Source organism: Crocuta crocuta, unplaced genomic scaffold (genome assembly GCF_008692635.1).
Source record: "Crocuta crocuta isolate KB4526 unplaced genomic scaffold, BGI_CrCroc_1.0 scaffold44, whole genome shotgun sequence".
NCBI lineage: Eukaryota > Metazoa > Chordata > Mammalia > Carnivora > Hyaenidae > Crocuta > Crocuta crocuta.
Genome location: NW_027530179.1, coordinates 3708443 through 3733880, shown reverse-complemented (window position 1 = coordinate 3733880; position 25438 = coordinate 3708443). Strand labels below are relative to the sequence as shown.

The 25438-nt window shown below is 33.8% G+C and overlaps 1 protein-coding gene across 5 annotated transcripts in view; it reads right to left on the bottom strand.

Annotated features, from left to right (window-relative positions):
- SUPT3H (SPT3 homolog, SAGA and STAGA complex component) overlaps window positions 1-25438 on the bottom strand; it is a 538181-nt gene that overhangs the window by 341037 nt on the left and 171706 nt on the right. Inside the window, exon 1 of one of the 5 annotated variants that reach the window (XM_077764862.1) lies at window positions 13329-13347. The exons of the other annotated variants lie outside the window; for them this stretch is intronic. The gene's annotated coding sequence lies outside the window, so the exon portion shown is untranslated. Of the gene's footprint in view, window positions 1-13328; window positions 13348-25438 lie in introns of those variants that run through there. 5 annotated transcript variants of the gene reach the window in all.

Genomic DNA, 25438 nt, shown 5'->3' with positions numbered 1-25438 from the left:
CACAGTGAGATATCAGTCAAAATGGCTAGTATCAATAAGTTAACAAATAACAAATGATGGCAAGGATGTGGAAAAAATGACACCCTTTTGCACTGCTGGTGGGAATGTGTACTGGTGTAACTACTATGGAAAACAGTTTGGGGGTTCCTCAAAAAATAAAAAACAGAAATATGATCTAGCCATTCCATTTCTGGATATTTATCTGAAAAAAAAAAAACACTACATCAAAAAATGTATGTATCTGTCTTTCTCCAACTGACTTATTTTGGGATGTGCACTGGGTGTTATATGGAGGCTAATCTGACAATAAATTATATTTTTAAAAAATGTACATACCCCCATGTTCACTGTAGCATATTTACAATAGCCAGGATATGGAAACAACCTAAGTGCTCATCAATATGCGAATGGATAAGGAATTTACGCTATGTATATTCAATGCCATAATAAAGAATGAAATCTTGCTATTTGCAACAACATGGATGGGCCTTGAGAGCTAAATTAAGGAAGTCAAACAAAGACGGGCAAATAACACGATCTCTCTTACATGTGGAATCTAAAAAAAAAAAAAAAAGCAAGCAAACAAGGAAAAAAAACCCAATAAAAACAAAACAACCAAGCTCATAGATTTAGGGAACAGATTGGTGGTTGCTACAGGCGGAGAGTGGAGGTGTGAGAGAAATGGTTCAAAGGGGTCAAAGGGTAATAAGTAAGTAAATAAAAAATGCAATGAAGTGGTCTTTAGTTGAAAAACGGGAAATCCTTTGCCAGCCAAAATTGTTATTTCCCAAGAAAAGTCTTAATTTACTGTGTAAAGAAATTGTTCATATATATATTATGAATAGTATATATATATAGTATAAAAAGTGAAATTTTATAAGCTACTGATGACAATATTACAAAAGGAACTATTTATTTAAGCAAAGTATTTTATGAAGCATTCCTAAAGCAAAATGACAGGGCATTTTTTAGAGTACAAATACACTTGAAAGTATCTTATACTTTATGAAGACCAGCAGCAACTATAACAGCATGGTAGCTGGATTCTGTCTTTTCGCTCTCCTCTGTCTCTGTGTCTTTCTAAATACACACACAGACACACACACACACACACGCACACACACACGAAAAATCTACTATTTATGAAGAACCACATTAAGGAGTTAATGTCTAAATTACAATTTACAAGATCTGCAAATGAGATAAAAATCTCATCATTTTGTAACAAACAGAAATCAGACTTTTTAATTGAGTAAATACACTCTGGACTTCACATGACCTACATGCACACACACACATTAGCCCTGAATATAAAATATACTGTTTGTAAATAGGCCATGACCAGGAAAATTTGAAGTCCTAAGTAAACATGTTTTATAATGCAGTTCTAAACTTTAAGATGGATTTTTTTGTTAAGAAACTTTAGTATTTATCAAAGATATCTTAATATTTCAAGATATATCATGAAAAACAAGATCTATATCATCAAATTAAATTTGTTAAGACACTGTATCAAATTCATCTTTATATATCCAGGGCAAAGAGTAGGAGTTCAATAAATACTTGCTTGTTGAATTAATCTGAATAATATATTCCCATGAGCTTTCAGAGAAAAGCTGTATCAATAGGTCACAGTAAGTAATAATCTATATATGAAATTCAATCCAATGATTATCATATAGATTTCCTCAAGAAAAAAAAATTCTTAAAGAGAGTGAGCCCTCATCTAGACTAAAAGACCTTAACATCAAAGAAAACTATTTTTAGTCCCTTAAACTAACATATTACTTTTAAAATGTTATTTTATCTCTATATGGAAAATGTCTTTGTTTAAACAAACTTTGAACAGATCATCTACCTGTTCCACATTAGAAATATAAAATATCAGGTTATGCATCAGGGTTTTCACCTTCCTTTACAAGTTCATGCATGCATTAGAGATTAAGGACCAAATCTGATTGATCATTTGTAGGTCTTCACAAAGCCTGTTATTTCCCAAATGACATGACCCGACAACCAAAAAGATTCTGTCAAAGTTTACATTTTGTAGTTTGTATTACAAATATAATAAACACAACTTACAACTAAATTCTTTATGTGAAACGTTTACTTTCTAATGCCTTTATAAGAACATGTTGCAAAACATTTTATTTAAATACAAACATATCAGTTCTCCAATCTGGCATCAAAGCTACCATAAACACGTATTTGGTTCTAGAGAAAATATATTGTGCTTGTATGCAACAAAGAATGCAGTAGCAGAAAGTCAGATTGAATCTGATGCGCCATTTTTTTATTCCACTGACTAAAATCAACCAAATTTAAACTCCATCTCATCCTGAGTAGTATTTATCTAATCTCACACCGCTTAACAATTTTTCTCCAAAAGAGGTTGACTACTCATGTAGCAAATGTATGTTTCCAGGATACAAAGTCATAAAAGACATACAGTATTAAAATGTTTAAACTACTGTAAAAGGCCTGTAAATACCACAGAAGTTTCTTTACATTGAATATTGCGGACCTAGTTCTTGGGAATTTGCATGTTTACTGTAATAATACTTGGATTAAATTTTTGTGTCAATAAAAAATAATGAATCAGCAGCCAAAGCCTCTCTAATTGTGGCAGCATAATGGAAAGTCAGGGAAAGAGAACATGGAATGATGCTAACTTAATATACAAATAATGGCCAAATAATGTCAGGCTACACTATACACAGATTTCATAATCAGAATACAGAAAAATCACAGGAAATTGAGTTATCACAAGGAAAAAACAGCAATGATGAGAGCTTTCCAACCCAGGTCCTTTGGAAAAAGCCACCAACTAAATACAGGTGAATAGATTCCAATCCCCTCAGCGCATGGGGTGACTGGCTGGGGCTAGGGGTGTTCAGGATTCCCCTGGCCTGCTATCTCCTATCAGAAGCAACCTTGTGCTTTTATATCGATGGCCTACTAAATACTATCATTATTACTCGTGCCATGATGCAAAGAAAGATTGGAAACCACAGGAAAGACATAACAAACTCATACTACAGCAGTTGCACTGAGGAAGGGGATTTATTTTCAGGAGTGAAAAATCTGTCACATTAAATTAAGATCCTTAATTTGACTGTTAACGGTATTATAGATTTGTTTTTAATTTCCAAATTTGTTTTGATTTCATAGTTTCATTAGATTTAAATTAGATTTAAATTCATTAGATTCAATATGGAGCAAGTTGCTATCTAGATTTTTCTGTTTGTACATAATTCAGTAATATCAGCACAAAAAGGCTTTGAGTCCAAACTGGGGTCTTAACAAGGACTTCTTTCCCTCCTTTCAATGGGATCCGTGCAAAACACAAGATTGAAAAACACTTGGATTAGGGGGTCTGGGATTAGAGTATTCACTTGAAGCTCAGGTTTACCACATACAGGCTTGGTGATCCTGGGTCACTTACCTTCTCCTTAAGCTTCCATTTCCTCCCGGGTAAAATAGGGATAATGACAGTTCTTATCCATGGAAGGGCCTTTGTGAGGATTCAGGTCTACAAAGTGAGTAAGCCCAGTGCCTGGTATATAGTAACCTTTGCAGGTAAGCAAAGAGAGTTGACTCTAGGATGCTAAAAGCCTGTTTCCCAGCTAACAAAAGCACACTTTTAGTTCCAGTTATTTAATCCATCTTAAATAAAAGACAATGGAAACCTGACTTTATATGTGTGACCATAATCCATCGTTAAAGGGGGTAGGGGGCAGTTATGTTGCTTTAGAAGGACTTGCTACCATTCTAAAAATACTGTCCCGCAGCTGTTTAAAATTTATTTTTTTAGACCATAGCACCACTGTTTGGTTGTTTCCAATTTCTAAACCACAAATAGTAAAAGTGTACTCAGTCTACTGCAAACATAAATAGCAAATGCACGCTTCAGCACTTTTTAAAGGATATGGAAATTGGCAACAAAAATGCAGTTCATGTTGAAAATTTATGACAGCCCTGCCATATTTCTTCAGAAATACAATCAGGTAAAAATTAGGAAGATCTCTACCAGCTGGGTGGTATTTTTATGTTTTTTTTACTTATATTTTCACTAACTGAAAGACTTTCATTATGCAACTTCTGGCACTTGATAAAATAGAGCAATAGTACCTTTGCTAAAACCACAGTTTCTTTGGTTATGTTTAGCATTACACAAACATCTTTCACCTTAGATATCCTTTTGCATTAGAGTGTTTAATTTTACATTGACTAAAGGGAATTTCTTTTTACAGAATATTATGCTTTCTGGATATCATTAAGCACAAGAATTGTATTTTCATAACTTCTCAAAAGGTTACGTGTGTGTGCTACAATTACTAGGCGTTTGGTTCCATGGAAATATTGTGAAAAGCACTGCTAAAAGGTGAGAATAGGCAAGTGATTTGGGGCAACATGGAGAAGATTGATTTACTGTGATGCTATCAACTGAAAGAGAAAATGCCCTGCTTTCAAAAATATATAAAAAGGAACAACATGGATTTTGTACCTCTTCCCCGATGCAGTTTATCTAAAATAACATATCCTCATCTTCTAAGCAGGAGAGGAAAAAGAAAAACACCCTGGAACAGGGGTTGAGATAAATAATTTTTACTGTGAAACTCCCCAGTGGAGAAAATAGTTTTGTCATTAGGAAGAATTCTTTAATATTCTGTTTCTTGTGACAGTATTACAATCCCCACTGCTATATATTTAAACTGGTTTGTCAGTACCAGTGCTAGCAGTATTGAAAGATCCCCTTGTTAACTGCTGATGCAATCAATAAAGTAGTAGAATCAATACTGAGTGAACAAATGATTAAATAAATGTGGAGGAGAAAATGGCACTTGGTCATTTCAGATTATTTTAATGAGCTTTTTTAAATGCATTATTCAAACGCTGATGAACTAGTACTTCATACTGTGTGCTAAATACTTAAATGACTTGAAAAGAGAATAAAACTACCAAGGAAATTTGAATGGCTCCTGCTTTTCCTGATGGTTCTTCTTTATATACATTTTTACCAAGCATACTTAACTAATAAACATTTTCAAAGATTCACTAAATATATGCTTGTTGGACTGAATGAAAAGTTTTTAAGTATCTTATAATACATGCTTTTAGGAAGTAAAAAAATAATATAAGGAAGAATTCAGATTAAAATATGCAATGCTAACAAAATTAAAGTAAACTAAATGAAAAAGACAAGTTCTGGGATACTTGCAGAAAATTAACTGGCTACATTATATTTTTTTTAATTTACTAAAATGAATAAGACAGTCAAGACTATCTATCATGTTTTGTATTTTAAGGCCTTATTTATGTTATGTAAACAGTGCTCTTTTCCCATGTCTTGTAACAGGCACCTGATTTTTGCCAGATAATTGCTTTTCTTTGAATTTACAAACCAGTAAGTAAAGCTCACTGCTAAGCAAAATCTCGGAAAACACCAATTATGTATCACAAATTAAGAAACAAAAACATTTTTCTCATCCAGTTAGCATCTATTCAAAATGTTAACTGACAATAATAAAAGCATTCAGATTTCATTTCTTCCTACTTTGAATCCTGGTTAAATAATACAAACTTGATACTACTGCATTACTATATTTCTAGAAATTTTCTAAAAATCAAAGTTCACAACTTATCTTTTATCTTATTTCCCGAACAAGATATCATTTGAAAGGTCCACTGCTTTGAATTGTCCATAAAGTGATACTGAATCATATTTTGCTAAATCATATTTTAAACGATACTTAGCCATATTTTCCTAAAATAAGAGGTGGTCTAATCAATATAAAGCCAGAAATAAAATAATACTTTTAAAACAGCTTTTCAAATTAGGAACATATATTCTAGTGATGCAGTTTTCTGATCTGAAATAGGATCACTTTTATAAAAACTGAGTGTCATTTTGTATTCAGCAACAGTAGAAAAAAGAGAATAAAGGTATAGATATCTGTCTCATTTGCTATAATCTAAGTTCTAAGACGGAAAGAAGAAATAAACATTAGCAGCTTTTGAACATACAAAGCTTGCAACTTAAAACTAGAAAGTTTCCTCTTAATACTTTAAAATAGCTTTTGGTTAAATAAGTACTTCTTAAAAGATAATTAACTATAAAATACACAGAGAAAAAATATCTAATATATTACAATAACATGCCGGAATTTTCATGTGTGAAAACAAATCGAATTTCAGAATTTGGGGATTGCCACAACAATGAATCAATATGTCATCTACAATAACACTGACATAAAGAATTTCCATTTTGTAAGCTACGAAATAACTTAGATTCCAAAGAAAATTAGTTTGCCTCTAAGTTAATTGTAATTATTTGATTCTAAGCTGATGTGACTGGTTTTTGACCATGTAAAGAGCTAGAACTTTTTACAAAATTTCGGATACACAGTCTTTGAGTTACTCTGGGATGTCACACTACCTGGAATTTTAACATTTGGAACACTAATGTCAGTTAGGAAAACAGTTACCTATTCTTTGTAGTAGATACGTTAACTTCTAATCCTGCTATTTTAAATTTGGAATAACATGGGACTAAATCATGTGATGAAGGGTACAGAAAAATCTAAGAGAATAGATACAAATAGACTGATGATAACACTTCATTTCCTGTATGTTTACTTCCTTTACAAATATCTGTGTTATTTTATAACATTTTAATCTCTTCCGAAAAGAAATAATTACACATCTAACTCTTTGTCATCTCTAGAGATATGGGCTCCTTAAAATTAGAAACGCATACAATTTTATATTTTAAAATGTCTTACCCCAAAGATAAAAAGATGCATCTGTTTAAAAGAACTATTTTGAATGTTGCTGTTATGTTGGATTAAATCATGTATTCGGTTAATGAATGCCTCTAATACAGAGTAGAGTCTATTTTGCCTTGCCAGAAAAAAAAAATAAGCTTAAGTGTAAACTATTTTATCATACCATTACAAACTTATGTTATATACAAATAATATAATCCAGGACCTACTCTGGTCATCTGAGGAACTACCAATTAAAGCACGGACCTTCACAGGGTTGCAGCATTTTACATAATTTTATGAAAAAAATATTTTTCACACATTTATTCCTTAACCACATGAAATTCATTTCCTGGGCTGCTTTCAGTAAAAAAAAAAACGTCACTTGTTTTGGAGCACAGTAGGTATCAGAAATACTTGGTAATCCAATAGACTATTTTTCCTCCATTATGGTCAGGCAACAAACCCCACCGAATACTGAAGATTGACATTTGTAGGAAATTCAATAGTTAGATGATGATTCTTCAGTAGTTTCACAGTGGCACAGTTTTTCACATTACTTGAAACCACTGTTAAACCTATAACACATTTTCTGTTTCGCTATGGGGATTTTTTCTATCTTTAACCCTAAAAGGAATATCTTTTATCTGTCTGCAGTAAAAAAGGATTCATAATTCAGAAATGCTTTCCTTTTCTGCAATGCATGACTTTGAACTCAAGATTTTTCAAAGAGCAGTTAAACATTATGTTTCTTTAAGACCAGAGCCTTATTTATTTGAGTCTGTGGCTTAACTAACAGGAATTTTTCTGTTCCAGGGAAAGTCAGTCAGTTTGTATCTTAAATACCATAATCTAGTTTCAATCCATATAGACATCTGCATGGGAAGGCACTCAATCAAATGTTACATCCCCCAGCAACCAAATCATAGACTGTGAGAGTAATTTCTCTACATAACAGACAAGAGAAAACCAGAAAGAAAAATGATGGGAGGAAATAAAATATTTGCAATTTTAAAAATAAGCAAGATCACAGCTATCATGTATACATCATGAGGCACATCTAAATGTTATGTAACATTTATGTAACAGTACATTTAATGTAATGCTTTCTATTCAATTCAAATATTTAATAAAACCCCAACATGTGAACACATTCAAGTGCCACTGAAATCAGATGCCACGGGCCTCCATATAGCAAGCATCTAGAAATTTGTTCTCTGATCATATTATGGTACAAAACATTGTCCATGTAATTATAATTACTACGTATATTTTATTGTCTACTTCTAAAAGTTACCAATATTAAATGACAGACCACCAATGTGACATAAAAAATAAGTATGAATTAATGCACTAATGAAAAATGAGCCAACAATCAAAATGTCCAGTAAAATAGTTAAAGCAGAACCCACTGTGACTCTTATTTTTTAATTAACAAACTTTCAAGATTCTGAAATCACATATTGAAGTGCAGCTAGTATAATAATCTCACATGCACAATATGCTATGAGCACTTATTACATGAAAGCTATTGTTGGTGAGCACTTTATTTTTTAACTTACTTAATGCTCAAAATACCTTTCACTTTATAGATGATAAAAATGATGCTCAGAGGGGTTAAGTAACTCACCTAAGAAGTCACACAGTTATTAAATGGTAGACAGTTTTGCTCTAAAACTCAAGCTCTTATCTACTCTTATAAGCAGTGAAATATGACTTTTTTAAATTTGAAAAAAATGTGACATTTACTGACATAATGTCTAGATCAAATATGCAAATGATTATTATATGAGAATATGTAAATATCTTAGGCCTTATGAACAATTTTTAAATTTGTAACAAATGATCATTCTGTTTATCTTATTTATCTTCTACATGCAAATGAACAAATACAATTAGTGTTTACCTCATGTCTGAATACTCGTGATGTGAATTAAACAGTCACATGTGCACATTTATACATAATCATATGTATACTACTTCCTTAGGAAAACAATGAGAATTTCTATACAACTGATGTTAAAAATCATACATAAAATATTATCTGATTAGTAACCTATAAAATAAAAATATACTAAACTGCATTTTACTATTTAATATTTAAGTTTAAACAAGTAGTAATATATGATTCATTTTACTTTTAATGTGAACTAAAAGTTACTCTTTTATCTGGCTCAATTATCCTCATTTTAAAAAACCAAAGACCCCAAATCACTGTGTTGTATGCCTGAAACTAACGTATGTCAATTATACCTCCACAAAAACAAACAAATAACATAAAAGACTAAGGGCCAGTCTAGAGTTTAATGTAAGAAATGGTTAATGTAAATAATCTCATTTATCACCTTGCCAACTTAAAATGTAAGAACTCACTTCTAATTGCTTAGGTTGCTGTTCACCCAGGTAGATTTCTTACTTCTTTTCCAGTGAATGATGTTTGGTTAAATACAGGAAAAGTTATACCCCTAATGGAATGTGATTATCTATAATGAAAGTAAGCTATGCCATATTCCCATTTTGAAAAATAAATGGATATATTAACACACCCTATGATATTTATACAAACTTGAAAGTACTAGCTCGCTGAAAGTGAACAGAACATATAATCGGGATAATTTCATCGCGCGCATACTCATTCTTCACAGCATTTTTATTATGCAGTATGGAATGGATTATAGTAAATGTATTTCACACATGCTATTTCTTATTCAAAAGGAAATACAGAATAGGATATAAAACGGTTCTAGCCAAATCTTCATTCAAATCCAACATTCATGGACGCCACTGTAATTGAAAGACATTTCCAAACAGATAGCTGTGGACCTCATTTTCCTTTAAAATAATATGTCTTTCACATCTGTTCCAACTAAAACATTTATGTTCTTAAACTTTACCAAACTGTCTTATGCATGGCTTTTAAAATATTGTAGTTTTATTTTGTTTTACTTTAATTTACAACTAGTTATGCTCATAAAATAGTTTAAATTTTCAAATTATGCTAACATATTAAAAAAAAGTATATATAGTTTGCATGCCTAGTCAACATTTTACATCAGTTATTTCCAAAGTTTCAGAAACTTCACTTTTAATTGACCTTGATGCAACTCCTTAAAATGGTATAAATAAAATATCTTGTCATTTTAAGATTAATGTGAAATCATATTTTAAATTTAATTTTTAATTTTACTTTGAATATACCTTCTAAAACAGTCATTTAAAAAAATCAGATGTCAAAATGAATACTATGAATTCTTAATATTGTGTTTTACTTTTGAGTTACTAAATTATAAAGGACAAATAAATATGAACTATTAAAGTATGATTTATTTTATTTAAATATTTTTAAATTTAAATGATTTAAAAATATTTGACTTAACGATGATACTCCTTGAAACCTCTACAAAATTATAAGATTTCATGTAATTATGAAGTGAGTTAAAATAAGTTTCAGATCCAGGGTATATTAAAAACAGTTACAAGCAAAAGGATAAAGAGAGGAAATAAAGAAGAAAGGAAATTAGCAAAGGCCTTCTGCAACTTTTCATTAAATATATATAAAAAGCAAGAAATGTATAATAACAAAAATTTAAAATTACTATTTAAAATAAATTCAAAAGCATTTATAAATTTCATTGAAACTCAATCAGAATGATTTTTACCAATGATCTTTTGCATAAAGAAGTCAAATATACAGTTTAGGAAGACTGCCTAAATAACTTTATCCATAAGCCTTTCTTAAGAGGTAACTTCAAAAAATTCTGTAGACTACTGCCACTCCTCCCATTAAAATTCCTATTTTAAATTTAGAGTATTTACCTAGAAGAGGCAATTAATATTGCCTCTCAACAATATAAATGCAGTATGTGTGATAAATATAAACTTCCATTTAATGTACTGAAGAATGAATTAATACAAGAAAGGATACAGATTATACACAAATACCAGTAAACTGTAAAGTTAATATTAATCAAGGATTAGATTACTGATGGCAGGCTCCAAGAAGGAAGGTTTGTACCATGATTTTGGAGGAAGGTTTCAATTTCATTTACAGCACAGAAAGAAGTGTTTTAAGTCATGGAAGAGATGGTGATGAACAAAGGCATTAAGGGGGACAGAACAAAAAACGACAAGTGAAGGCAACATAAAAACAAAGGAGATACTGGCCATAAAGTTAATAAATGGCATTTATATTTATCCAAGTACTGAGATCAAAATCTGAAGTTAACATCTATGATACATGTTCTCTCCCTTACACTCTGTAGCTCTATAATCACCAATCATCAGTCCCCCTTAATTGAGCCTCCTAAACATCTGGAATCAGTTTTCATCTCTAGTTCCCTAGTAGCAGTCCCCAGTGTTCAGCCTGTGTCTCACCTGAACCCCTTTTGTGGCCTCCTAGGTAGGCTCCTTATGTCCTTTCGCTTCCAGGTCCATCTCACCTGAAGTGAGAACAATTGCTGCCAGGTTGGTCTGTGTGAAATGTAAATAAGCTCATGTTACCCCTCCCTAAAAAATTGTTCGGTTCTCAAAATAAAGCCTAGAACCTTTAATGTGGCATGAGTACCTGGTCCTTACTTTTATTTCCAGTTCACCTTGCATCGCTCCAACCTCATGTGGAGCCTTGTACTCTGCCCATGAAGAACTTCTCTCAGTGCCTCAGATACAACCTGCTCTCTGTTTCTTTATCTTCATCTCCTGGCAAGTTCAACTACAACGTTCTCAAAGAAGTCCTCCTTTGACCATTCCTCTTCTCAATCCCCTCAGACTAGGCTAGGTCTTCTTACAAGCAGCTCAACTTGTTCTTCTCTATGGCAGCATGTTTGTAAGTATACTTACAATTATTTGATAATTTTTTATTACCTTTTAATAATGGCATTCTAGTAAAATCTGTAAGTTCCAGAAAGGAAATACTATACCTTTTTTGTATTCTACCATTCCCTAGAACCTAGACAAGAGACTGAAATAACAAATATTTGCTAACTGCTAAGACAAGAAGACCCATGAAGATGTTGCCATCCAGGAGATTCATAGGATATAAAAGACTCTCAGGTCACCAAATGCTCAATCTAGGAGAGCACTTATAGATGATCTACTTCAGTGGTTTCTGACTATCCTCCTCGGCACCCTCAAAGAATGGACCCGAAAAGCAAGCTGTTGGTCCCATCTACTACACACCTTGCTCCAGCCAAATCATCTTTACTTCTATGTGTTTTTATATATTGGGGCTTCACATAACATTTCTTCTGGAAGAAAAAAAAGAGAAAAGAAAAAGAAGAAGTTTGAAAATCTCTACGCTGAGTAATTTCCAAATCCTGACCCGCCGTCCATCCATTCATATAAGATCCCTTCCTCCTGCTATCATTCCTAACATACTGATAGAAACCACTCTAGTAACCCTGCTGAACCCCCAAATCTTAATTTTCTGATTCCTTGACTCCTCCACATCTAAGTAATTACTGGATTTTGTTCTTCTTCCTTTCTCCCTTCTATCTCCTTTCCCCCATTTCCTCTGCTGCCAGGCAAAAAGAGACTCAATTCCTTTTCATTCCTGGAATTACTATAGTAGCTTCTTATGTGGCTTACTTAACTCCAATCTCGCTCTCCTTAATAACACCCATGTTGGGAGTTTCTCATACAGTACTTTCATTGTATCCATAATAAAAATCTTTGGTAGATTCCAGTTTAATATCGTAACAAAACCAAATGTCCCTCTCTGGCTTTTAAAATCTTCCTTCTACAACCTGCTCAAACCACCTATTCATTCGACTTCCTTCTTTGATCACTTTTCTCAAAATACATCATAAACATTCAAGCAGGATGCTCTACACCTCTCCTCTCTGCCTATCCAGACCATAGATCCAAAGCTGAATAGCCTAAGTTACCAAGGCATATCAGACATGGCAAAATAACTCCATGTCCCAAGTTAGAATCATCTTCATATCTGCTGCATTCTCTGTCCTTCTTAGGTGCAATAAGTCTTGACATAAACCCCCACAATTACACAACATAAAACTATTGAGATTATGAAAGACCTTAGATAATAGATAGCCCACAGCTTGTACTTTACAGATGAGGAAGTGAAAATCAAAAAAGAAAGCAACTTGTTCAAGATCACACAGCTAAGTTAATGGTAGGCCAGGAACTAGACTACGAGTCTAGCTCAGCTCCTCTATTTCTTACAGTCTAGCTCTATGCCAACTATCCTGTATTCTGACAATTCTGAGACAGGACTCTAGACTCAGACTGCTAGAGTTTGAGTAAAGGTCACAATGGCATACTTGAAAAACATTTTGATTCTCCACAGTATTAATTTATAGCTACTTATCTTTCTAGCTCTGCAGAATGTTAAGACTCATTCACTTAACAAATATTTACTGAGCACCTACCATGACCTGGGAATACAGCAGTGAACAAAACTGATTAAAATATCCACCTCTGTGAAGAATACACATTAGTAAAGGAAACTGCTAATATATGAATGAATAAATAAATAAGTTAAAGATTTACAGTATCAACCAATGATAGGCTATTTAGAGAAAAATAAGGTAGGGAAGGGTATACCCTGTTGTTTAGAGATCCAGGAGATGAGAAGCAACCAACATCCAAGAGATGAGAAGAAGAGAAGAAAAACTAGAAGACTGAGGTTCTGAAAGGCAGGTGGATCAAGTCTTTTAAGAAGGAAGGAAATCAACTGTGTCAAATGCTACTGACAGATCAAGGAAGATGAGCACTGAGAAGTGACCACTGGATTTAGTAATACAGACGTCACTGGTGACCCTGAGAAAAAGTTTTGGGTGAGTGATGAAAGCACAAATCTGAATGAAGTAAATTCAAGAGATAATGGAAAGATAACTGGAGACAAAGCAGACAACTCTTTTGAGGAGTTCTGCAAAAAAGGAGCAGGGTAATGGGATGGTAAATGGAGAGCAATGTGGGATCAAGATGTTATGGTTGTTGCTGCTCTTAGTTACCTAAGATGGGAGAAATTTGTGCAACTCTGTATGCTGTTGATCCAGCAGAAATGGAAACCACAAAGAAATTCTCGTGTAATGTCCTTGAGGAGGTGAGGGGAAGTGGAATCAAATGCATGTGTGGATGGATGGAGTGACCTTATATAGGAGTACAGATATTTCACCTATAGTGAGCATAAATAAATAAGGATACAGATCTGGTGATGGCTACTTATATAAATTTTCTATTGAATAGTTATGTCCTCTAAATGAAACAGGGAGCAAATCAGCAACTGAGAGTGAGAATAAGGGAGAAGGTATGGAAGGTTTAAGGAGAAAGGCGCATGTATGACATGGTTGTCCAAAATAATAAAAGAGCACTAATTTTAGTGCACCAATGCACTAAAAGAATGAAAGTTTGCAAAGGAGTGAAATTTGAGGGTAGTGGCCATTGTTTAGAGAAATCAGTACTGTGTTTCTTCAACACATTAACTTGTGCCTATGCAACCACAGAGTAGGCAGAAAGTTAATCCAGGGAAGGAGAGAGAGAGAAGCCAAAGAATGGAGGAGGGAGGAGGGAGAAAGGAGAAAGAAAAAGAGAAGCTAAAGAGTTTAGTGTATCTGTATTATGATGATTACAATGAGAAACTATAGACTACAGGTTGGTAAAGGAGAGAGGTGAGAATTCAAGAATGATAAGAGAATGAAAAAGTAGCCAAATCAATGGATTTGTTGGTTTGGGGACAGTAGAGAGGTGTGATGTAAACAGAAACAATGGTGATCAAGAACTGTGGGAGGGAGTCTTCAAACTGAGAGTATAAAATGCTGGTACTGGGGGGCCTGAGTGGCTCAGTCGGTTAAGGGTCCGACTGACACCCAGCTCAGAGCCTGGAGCCCGTTTCAATTCTGTGTCTCCCTCTCTCTCTGACCCTCCCCTGCTCACGCTGTCTCTCTCTCTCTCAGAAGTAAATAAAACATTGAAAAAAAAATTTTTTAAATACTGGTATTGCTGATATTGATAATACTGAGATAAAAATGGAATCAGTAGATAAGGTAATGTAAGGGACAAGATGGTTAGATCCAAAAAGTATCCATTTGTGATCTCAAATTTCTGACCAAATCTTTACCCTTATAATAATAATCTCTAAACCTATATAACCAGGAACTCCATTTGGACCATGTGTCTTTATTTATTTTTTATTTTTTTAATATTTTTATTTATTTCTAGGAGACAGAGAGAGAGAGACAGCGTGAGCAGGGGAGGGTCAGAGAGAGAGGGAGATACAGACTTTGAAATAGGCTCCAGGCTCTGAGCTGGCAGTCAGCACAGAGCCCGACGCGGGGCTTGAACCCACGAACCACGAGATCATGACCTAAGTGAAAGTCGGACGCTCAACCGACTAAGCCACTCAGGCGCCCCAAGGACCACGTGTCTTTAAAAGTCCCACTCTGGCCCTCTTCTGGCCATGCCCATCCTCCTGCAGAAGAAGTCCATGAGAGAGACAAGAGGACTTGCTTGACTAAAGCCTGCATCCTCCTTTCTAGACTATGTTCCAGGTCCTAGGACCCTTGAATTCTCTGATCCAGTGTCCAAACTCCAGGTTTGGAACCTATGTGAACTTCTTCAGGTCGTCCTTCCTGAGTACTGACTATACTGCCAGTTTATGTACCCTTAAATCTGAGGGATACAAGAGTGAGTAGAGTTTGAACATGTGAGCTGGAGTATCCGTATCTGTGGAAGCAAGGGCCCTCATGACTGGGAGTGAGAACAGAGGGGAGTGGGCTAAAATTCGAACCCTTCGCCCAGAACTCACAGATATTTCCATTAGACTGACACACTTCAGTCTACTCTGGCTTGTATTCCATTCAAATTATTCTCTCCAAAGACACAAAAGCCCCTCTTTTCCCCAAACACAATGGTATTTATCACCTTTTATCTTATTTGATACGCTTGACAATTTCCACAAAATTCTTTCTTCCCAAGATTTTGGGAACCTCTTCTGGAATTATTGCCTATTCTCTGGTTACTCCTATTTCTCTTTCCCCAAATTATCCTTAAATATCGGTGTACCTTTGGAGTCTCTCTATTCAGCTACATATTCTCCCAGAGAATACCATCTAGCACCACTGCCTCAAGTGCTAGCCAAAAATTTAGAATTGGAAACATTTCTCTTTGGTCCCTAAATCTTCTTGACCCATATTTTAACTAAGTACTCCTTTATCAATTTTCAAAGTCCTGAAATATACCAAACTCCCCCTGCCTCTGGGAATCTGGGTGGCTCAGTCCATTAAAGCATCCAACTCTTGAATTTGGTTTTAGGATTCTTTCTCTCCATTTCTCTCTGCCCTTCCCCCCATGTACATCAAACAGAAGACATCAACTCACCTGTTAAATCTGCAACTACTTTTATATTACTTGCTTGACACTGCCTCCCAAATCCAAACTCACTCTAAACCTCTGAGCTCACATTCACACGCTAAATCCCATTAGTTATATTTCTTCAGTATGTTTCAAATTTTTGGACTTTTCTTCAATCCAACTGACGCCAACTTAGTACAACCCTTGGTATGTCTCACCTGGACTTTTGGATACAGCCTTACAGTTAGTCTCCTTGCCTCAAAATCCATATGTAGCTGCCAAAGCAATCATTCTGGAAACTCAGATCTTGAGCATTCCATTTCCCTAAGTAAAAATCCTTCAATACTCCTTATCACCTATAATAGTATTTCTGACTTTTATGGCTTTTATTTCATTAACAGCTGAAGTGATCATGACCTCAGCACCACTGTTCCTCATTCACATGCTCCAGGGTGGTAGGGCAAATTGGTTAGGAAGACATGACCTATAAATGAAGTCTATGTTCTAAGAAGTCATTCCACATTTGGCCTCTGTGTACTGTACCAGTCTTGGCCTCTAAATCACTGTACCAGTCTTATTTCTCTCTGCACCTTACAATCCAGCCTCTATGACACAATCAGTCATTCTCTCGTTGTATCTTCATGCCTTTACATAAATAAGCATTTCCCTCAACCCAGAATACTCTTCCTTACACTGTTTGCCAAGCAAGTTTGGTAAAACTTCCCTGTCATCTCAGATCACTTTTTTTTTTTCAAACACATCTTTCCTACATAGTGAAGAGCTTCTTTAAGGGAAAGGCCATGTGTCATTAGTCAGAATACAAGGATTTTAATTTGACAAATAAGGGGCCCCTTGGTGGCTCAGTCAGTGGAACATCTGACTCTTGATTTTAACTCTGATCATGATCCCAAGACTGTGGGATGGAGCCCTGCATCTGGCTACATGAAGAGCATGGAGCCTGCTTAAGATTCTCTCTCTCTTTCCCTCTGCCCCTTTCCCAGGCTCGTACACTCTCTAAAATAAAAATTTTTAAATTAAAAATATTTGATGAATAAAAATCAGAATGAAATTCTTGCTTCTCATACTTATTTCATGTAATCATAATACCAGAAAGCATTAATTCATAATAGTACGGAGAAGGGGAATACAGCTACACATATGGAGAATAAAAACTTATTTATATAAATAACTATACACAGAATTATAACCTCACAAGACTTTAAAAGACAAAGGGAATAATTATTATTTTATGACTGGGGAAAGTAAAGCTAAGGAAAGTTAGGTGATTTTACAAGGTCACATATGTAAGTGGATAACGTAACAACCTCATCCTCCAATTAAAAGGCAATCAAAATTAAAATAAAAATGTAACCCAACTCTCAAGTACTGGGAAATTTAAAAATACAATGCAAAATAAATGTTTCAAAGAAGAAATCATAATAGTTATCAGAAAATATTTGGAACTGGATGATACTGAAAGCTGGTATGCCAAATATGATACTGTTATTTATAACAAGAAATACATACATTTGATTTTCATCCCAGTTCCTGGCAAGAAGCTCCTAAAACTCATGGAATTTCTGAAGTGATTAGAGCAATAAAGGTGTCATTTGTCATGAGAATGACATGACAACCAGAAAGCCCCTAGAGTGAACCTAAGGATAGGGGCTGTTGCCAGGGGAACTAACCACGGGACTAGACGGACTAGATGGGCTAGACGGGCTAGAACCACTTAATTCCCCCACCTCTGCCAGGTAGGGAAGAGAGCCTACAGATAGAGTTCAATCACCAACAGCTAATGATTTAATCAATCACACCCGTGTAATGAAGACTCCATGAAAACCCAAAAGGACCAGGTCAGAGAGCTTCCCTTCTGGTAAAGAAATGGAGATTTAGGGCAAGTGGTGCACTCAAGAGTACGAAGGCTTGCACCCCTTCCACATACCTTGTCCTGTGTGCCTGGGTGCTCTTGAATTACAAATTTTTATAATAAACTAGTAACCGAATGATAAGCAAAATGCTTTTCTGAATTCTGTGAGCCACTCTAGCAAATTAATTGAACCGAAGGCAGGGGACTGCGGGAACCATCTACAGCTGGTTAGTCAGAACCAGGGGTAATGACCTATGCTTGCCACTGGCATGTGAAGTGTGTACATTGGGTGCAAGTCTTGTAGGGGTTAGCCTTTAATCTGTGGTATCTGGTTTGGTGGTGTGGAAAAAAAAAAATCAAACATCAGAATTGGTGTCAGAATCATACCAAAACATGTGGGATACAGCTAACGCTATAAAGGGGAAAAGAAGCATGCTTTTTTGATTGATAAAAAATATCAATGAGCTTGGTGTTTAATGTTGCAGAAGTAGAATGAGTCCAAAGAAAGGCAAAGAAAAGAAACTATAGTTACAAAAACAATGAAACAGAAAACAGTAAAAAACAGTATCAACAAAGCTAACAACTACATCTTTTAAAACAGTTTACCCGAGATGTTCAAGGAAAGAAAGACATAATAGAGGAATGGAAAAGACAGCAGAACCACACAGAGAAAAATTACTATAAATACCTTTACTGAGATAAATATGAAAAGATGAACTTGATAGTTTCCTAAAAAATTTCAACTTTATAAAATGAACCAAAAAGAAATAGTAAACCTAAAGAGACCCATGGTTATTTTTTAAAAATCCAATTTGTAATAAAAAAAAAAAGGCTCACTCCTCTATACACAAACACCCACAGACTCAGACAATTTTAGAATAGAGTTATATAATACCATCTACAATCAGATAATCTTGACCTAAAATTAATGGTTCAAGAGAGGAAATTAGGGATAAATTACTCATATCTGGTAAAAAAAAAAAAAAAGAAAGAAAAAAAGAAAAGAAAAGAAAAAACTATACATGGATGTTTATAACAGAGACCCAACAAGGGAGACTTAAATACATAAGGGGCTGGTTGGTTTGCTTTCTTACGAGAGGTAGGTAAATGCTAGTATTGGTTTTAATGGGCTATACTAGTTTTCTATTGCTACTGAAATAAATTACCACAAACTGAGAGGCTTAAAACAACACGATTGTATTATATTATAGCTCCAGAGGTCCGAAGTTAGAAATGGACATCATTAGGCAAAAAATCAAGGTGTCAAGAGGCCTGCAGTCCTTCTAGAAGCTTAAGTTGCCTTTTACAGATTCTAAAGCTGCCTATGGTACAGGGCTGTGGAAAAACAGTGTAGAGCAATTCATCAATAAATTTAAAACAATCATCATATGACCCAACAATTTGACTTGTGAGTATACACCNTAAGTTCCTCCTAATCCTCCTATACGTGCACACATATGGTATTTGTCCTCTGCCTGACTTATTTCGCTCAGCATAACACCCTCAATGTCCATCCATGTTGCTACACATGGCCAGATTTCATTCTTAAAGAGGTATTTGTACACCAATTTTCATATTACATTATTTTTAATAGCTAAAATGTGGAAGCAACCCAAGTGTCCATCTAAAGATAAACAGATAAGCAAAATGTGAAATGCACATATACTGGAATATTACTCAGCCTTAAAAAAGGAAATTCTTTCATATGCTATGACATGGACGAACTTTGAACTCATCATGATAAGTGAAATAAGCCACTCACAAGAAGACAAATAGTGTTATGACTTGCTTATGTGAAGTCATATAAAGGAGTCAAAATCATTGAGACCAAAAAAAGAATGGTGACAGCCATGTGCTGCAAGATGAAGAGAATTGAAAATTACCATTTAAGGGGTATAGTTTCAGTTTTGTAAGATTTAAAAACTTGTGAAGACAGATGATGATGACAGTTGTACAATATTATGAATGTATTTAGTACCAATGAACTGTACACGTAAAAATGATAAAGATGGTAAATTTTATGCTACGTAAATGTTACCACAGCAAAAAAAAAGAGAATTAAACTATATATAATACATAATGAATATATATTCCAGTTTAGCCATATAAATGCCATTCTCCCCAATACTGCAAACCAAGTGAGAAAGAGAAAACAATTCTGCTTGCCACAGAAATCAATTAGTACATGCCCTAAAGAAACAAAAGTTCCCTCATGTTTCATTTAGCTTGAGTAATCTAACCACACTTAATGATTTGAGAAGTTAAGTATCATTTTTTTCCAAACAACAGGGCTCCTAACAAGTATTCTGGTACGCACCTCACTCTAAAGGAAACCACCCTATAAAGAATACAACATAGGGGTTCCTGGGGGGCTCAGTCGGTTAAGTATCCAACTTCGGCTCAGGTCATGATCTCACAGTTCTGTGAGTTCGAGCCTGGGAACAGGCTCTGTGCTTACAGCTCAGAGCCTGGAGCCTGCTTCAGATTCTATGTCTCCCTTATATATATATATAAAGAATACAACATATGTAACAAAATGGGTTAATATCTGTAACATATAAAAAGCCACTTAAATTTAGTATTTAAAAAACCGAATGCCTCAAAAGAATGATGAAATGTTTGAAATACACAGAACAATAAATATAAATGGCCAAAATATTTGAAAAAATGTTTAAATTCATTAAGATAAATGTAAATTGAATAAGCTATCATTCTACACCGGTAGAATGAAAAACAGACAGACACAATTGTTGGTAAAACTATTGAAAACAAATATTCAGAGCCATTGTTTTAATAAGAATGTAAACTAATACATTCATGAAACAGTCTGAAAATATTAGTTGTAAATTTCAATAACCAATCTTGGTGAAACAGTGGTTTCACTTTTAGGTATATATCCTACAATAATAAGCTGAACAAATTATCAGGAACAAAGAATACTTAAATATTTGGCTAAATATTTAAAGGGTGAAAACAATCTAAATGTCTACCAATAGAAACTGTCTACAATAAATAAAAGAACTATGCTGATATTAAGATAACAAAAGAGACTTATATGTACTGACATAGAAAGATATTCACAACATACAGTAAGTTTTTAAAAAGATTTTAGGACTTTATTTTCAGAATAAAAATAGTTTTATTCATTCTTATTACAAAGATAATTCCAAACTCATATTGAACATGTGCATAATATAAGACAGCTTTAAAAAGAAAAAAAGGTATCCTGAATCCTTTCAGCAAATAAACTTCCCAGGTCACTAGAATTTTTAAAAATCCTACAAATATTACTCCAAATTCAGAATTAAGATAATAGTATTTAGTACAAATCACTATCATTTTAACACAAAGATCTGTTTTTTTTTAATGTTTTATTTATTTTTCAGAGAGAGAGAGAGAGAGTGCAAGTAGGCTAGGGGCAGAGAGAGGAGGGGCAGGGGATCCAAAGTGGGCTCTGCACTGACAGCAGAGAGCCCAGTGCGGGGCATGAACTCATGAACCATGAGATCATGACCTGAGCCGAAGTTGGGTGCTCAACCAACTGTGCCATCCAGGTGCCCCAACCCAAAGAAAGATCTTTTAAATGCTCATACAGTAACCAATATACTATGAAATCCACTGAAAGCTGGTTCTAAAAAGGACTTTTTTTTTTCAAAACAATTATTAATTTCATCATTCTCTGAATTATTTTTCTAAGTTTTTATTTAAATTCCAGTTAGTTAACCTACAGTATAATACTAGTTTCTGGTGTACAATACAATGACTCAATACTTCCATACAACACCCAGCACTCGTTACAAGTGCACTCCTTATAGCCCATCACCTATTTCACGCTCCCCTCAATCTGGCCACATTCCTTCTGGTAATCATCAGTTTGTTCTGTACAGTTCAAAGTCTGTTTAAAGAGGATTTATTTCAAAGTCCTAAAATTCATTTAAATTTACATAATTTACTACTCAAAGTTAAAATTCAAGGCAATTATGTACACAACTATGCTGATACAATAGCATTCAAAAGCCTTTTAAAATTATAAAGCTAGAAAAAAGAAAAAAAAAGTCAACAGACTGAAAGCAATTACCTCCAGGAAGAGATTATAAACAATAAAGCAATGTATAAATGAACAAGCATAGCTCACAGCTACAGTATCAAAAGATTCAGTGACCACCCAAGTACATAAGAGCTCAGAAGGAAGAAATGGGTTTTCTACAACACCTTATGAAACAAATTCAAATATCTGACCACACACATTCCCAATCCATGTAGTTACAGAGAGTGGAATAACAGGAAAAATAATATAAAAATGAAGAGAAAGTATAAATTATGCCATATGGAAAAGTGATTTGATTGACAGGATTCAAAAAAACGACAATAGTAAAAGCCAGTGAAAGGAATTCAACATTACCTGAAAGAAATACAGAAAGTTTTGCCAAATGATTAACTTACCCTATTAATTTAAAACACTAAAATGCACAAGCATTTAAATTTGGATCATAAGAACTATTTTAAAATAAAGGCTAAATGTTATTCCATTCCAGACATTTGTGAGTATGCAGAAAAAACACAGTTGTAAGAACATGAGTGGTAGTCAATACTGTTTACAAAACTGAACAGAAGTCAAATGCTTTCACCTAAAAGTTGAGTATCAACAATTTATATAATCCTAATTTATTTCAAGCTACCAAAGTTAATATGTAACTACTTATAAAGCTAACGGCCAATGCCTTATATAGGTTATACTGTCAAAGTAACAGAACTCCAATTAATCTAAGCACAATTTTTTTGACATCTCAACTCGAAAATATTTCTTTCTTTCTTTTGTGATATGAATCAGTAGGAGGACAGAATAGATTAAGTATAAAATATCTGTGTTGCTATTAAGATACTAATACTAATGTAGAAATCAGTACAGATAAATATACTAATGGGAGGATTATAACACTTTGATTTTCCCTTAAAATTAAAAGAAAAGTATGACAAAGAGATCTTACTTTTTATTCACTATTTAAAAGCCAAGAGTAGTCTAATTAGATATGTTGTTACAACATTTTTTTAGTCTAAAAATATTTTTGTCCATTTCACAAATCACAAAATATTTCATTTGTATAAGAAAAGGTTTTAATATTCCTCATACCACTAAAATATGTAAATACCTTTAGTATATAGTACATTGACATTTACTTAAGCACCTTAATCTCATGAATAAATGAATTTGTCCTTGAAGACTGGCTGAAAAAACTGTCAACAATAAAAGTAGTGAGAAAAAAAAAAGGAATCTCAGACCACAAGGAAGAAATAGGAAAAGCAGATATATAGGTACATACAATAAACTGTCACTCCCCCAAGTTTTATATATCATAATTGATCATTAGAACAAAACCATCTGGTAGTAAAGTTAATGATATTTTTAAAAGAGAACAGTAAAACAACCTAAATAGAAATAAGGCTTCTACACATCACTTTAAGTGAAAAAAGGTTGAAATCAGTTGATGATGATAGCTCACACACACATATATATTTATATAATCAAAATAACCACTATGAGAATTATACAAAGTTTATATAACTTACACTCAAAAACACTATAAAATTCAAAATATAGTTCCAGTATCCCACAGGAAAGCAAGTTAAAAGAAAAGAAGGAGGAGGGACATTTGGGTGGCTCAGTCAGTTAAGTGTCCACCTCTTGATTTTGGCTCAGGTCATGAGACTGAGTTAATGAGACTGAGTCTTGCATCAGGCCCGGAGCTGGGAGTGTGGAGCCTGCTTGGGATTCTCTCTCACCCTCTCCTTCCTCCTCCCCGAGTCATGCAGATGCTCTCTTCCCCTCTCACTCAAAAGAAATAAACATTAAAACAAACAAAATGAGAAACATGAAACTAATAAAACAAAAAATAACATGGGTGACAAGCTATAGAACATTAATAATTAACATAAATAGAGATTAAAATATCCTGGTTTGGCAGAGTGAATAAAAACATATGAAAGTAATTCACACCAAAAATTAAGAATCTCAAAACAAATAGAGCAAAAACAGAGAAAGAAAAACAGACATTATGCATATAAATTTGACAATTTAGAAAAAAACAACTAATTCTTTAAAAGCCAAAAATTAATAAAACATAACCAAGATTAAATAGAGAATATGTCCTGTAACAAAGAAATTGAATTCAAAAGTTGCCTCACCCTCCAAAAAATACCTCCAGGTCTAACTGGTTTCAATAAAAAGTTCAAGCAAACATTAAAAAAAAAAAGTAATGTCAATTTTCATAATCTGTTCAAGAAAAAGAAGAGGAGGGCATGAGTCTCATTTTATAAGACTAATATTACCCTGATACTAAAGCCAGACAAAAATAATACCAACAAAATGTAGATCATTTTTCCCATGAATATAGACATGAAAAAAATAAAAGAAAAACCCTCACCAAAATATTAGTGAACCAAATCCAATTACATATGTAAACAATTTACAATATGATCAAGTGGGATTTATTCCAGGTACAAAAGGCTGGCTCAACATTTAAAAGAAATCAATGAAATCCATCATATCAACAAGCCAAAGAAGAAAAACAATATGATCATATCAAGTAAGACACAATAAGTTTGACAAAATCCAAAATCATTTCATGATTAAAAATTAGGAACAAAAAGAAACTTCCTCAGCATGATAAAGAGTATCTACAGAAAACTTAGATTGTACACGAAGATAAAGACTGTATTCTTTTTCCCTAAGATTAGGAATAAGACCAAATGCCCAATCTCATCACTCTTATTCAACATGCTATGGAAAGTTTTGGCTACTGCAATAAAGCAAGAAAAAGAAACAAAAGACATATAAATTGGAGAGGAAAAACCAAGTGTCCCTATTTGCTGACAATATTATTTTCTACTAGAAAATCCCAAGGAATCTATGAAAAAAACTCCTAGAACCGAGTTCATTAAAATTAGGGGATACAAGGTAAACACACAAAAATAAAAATCAATCTATTTCTAAATGGTAAAAGTGAACATGTGGAAATAGAAAGAAATTATCATCACTCCAAAGAAACTTCAATACTTAAATATAAACTTAAAACATGAACCAGAGCTCTATTCTGAAAAGTATAAAACACTGATGAATGAAACCAAGGAAGACTCAAGTAAATGGAGAGACAAATTGTGTTTGTGGATTGAAAGACACAACATAATAAAAATGTCAGTTACCTCAAAATCAATCTATAGGTTTAATGCAATACCTATCAAAATCAAAGCAGGATGTAGACATAAGGAATCAAAATGTATATTGTTAACACTAACATAGATAAAACAATCTTTAAAAAAGAAGAATAAAATTTTAGGAAGCTCACTCTTCATGATATTAAGAACTATATACAGTTATAGTAATCAAGACAGTGTGATACTAGTAAATGGGATCAATGGGATGTAACAGAGAACCCAGATATCAACACCCACAAACAAAGCCTGCTGATTATTGAACATAATTCAATACAATGGA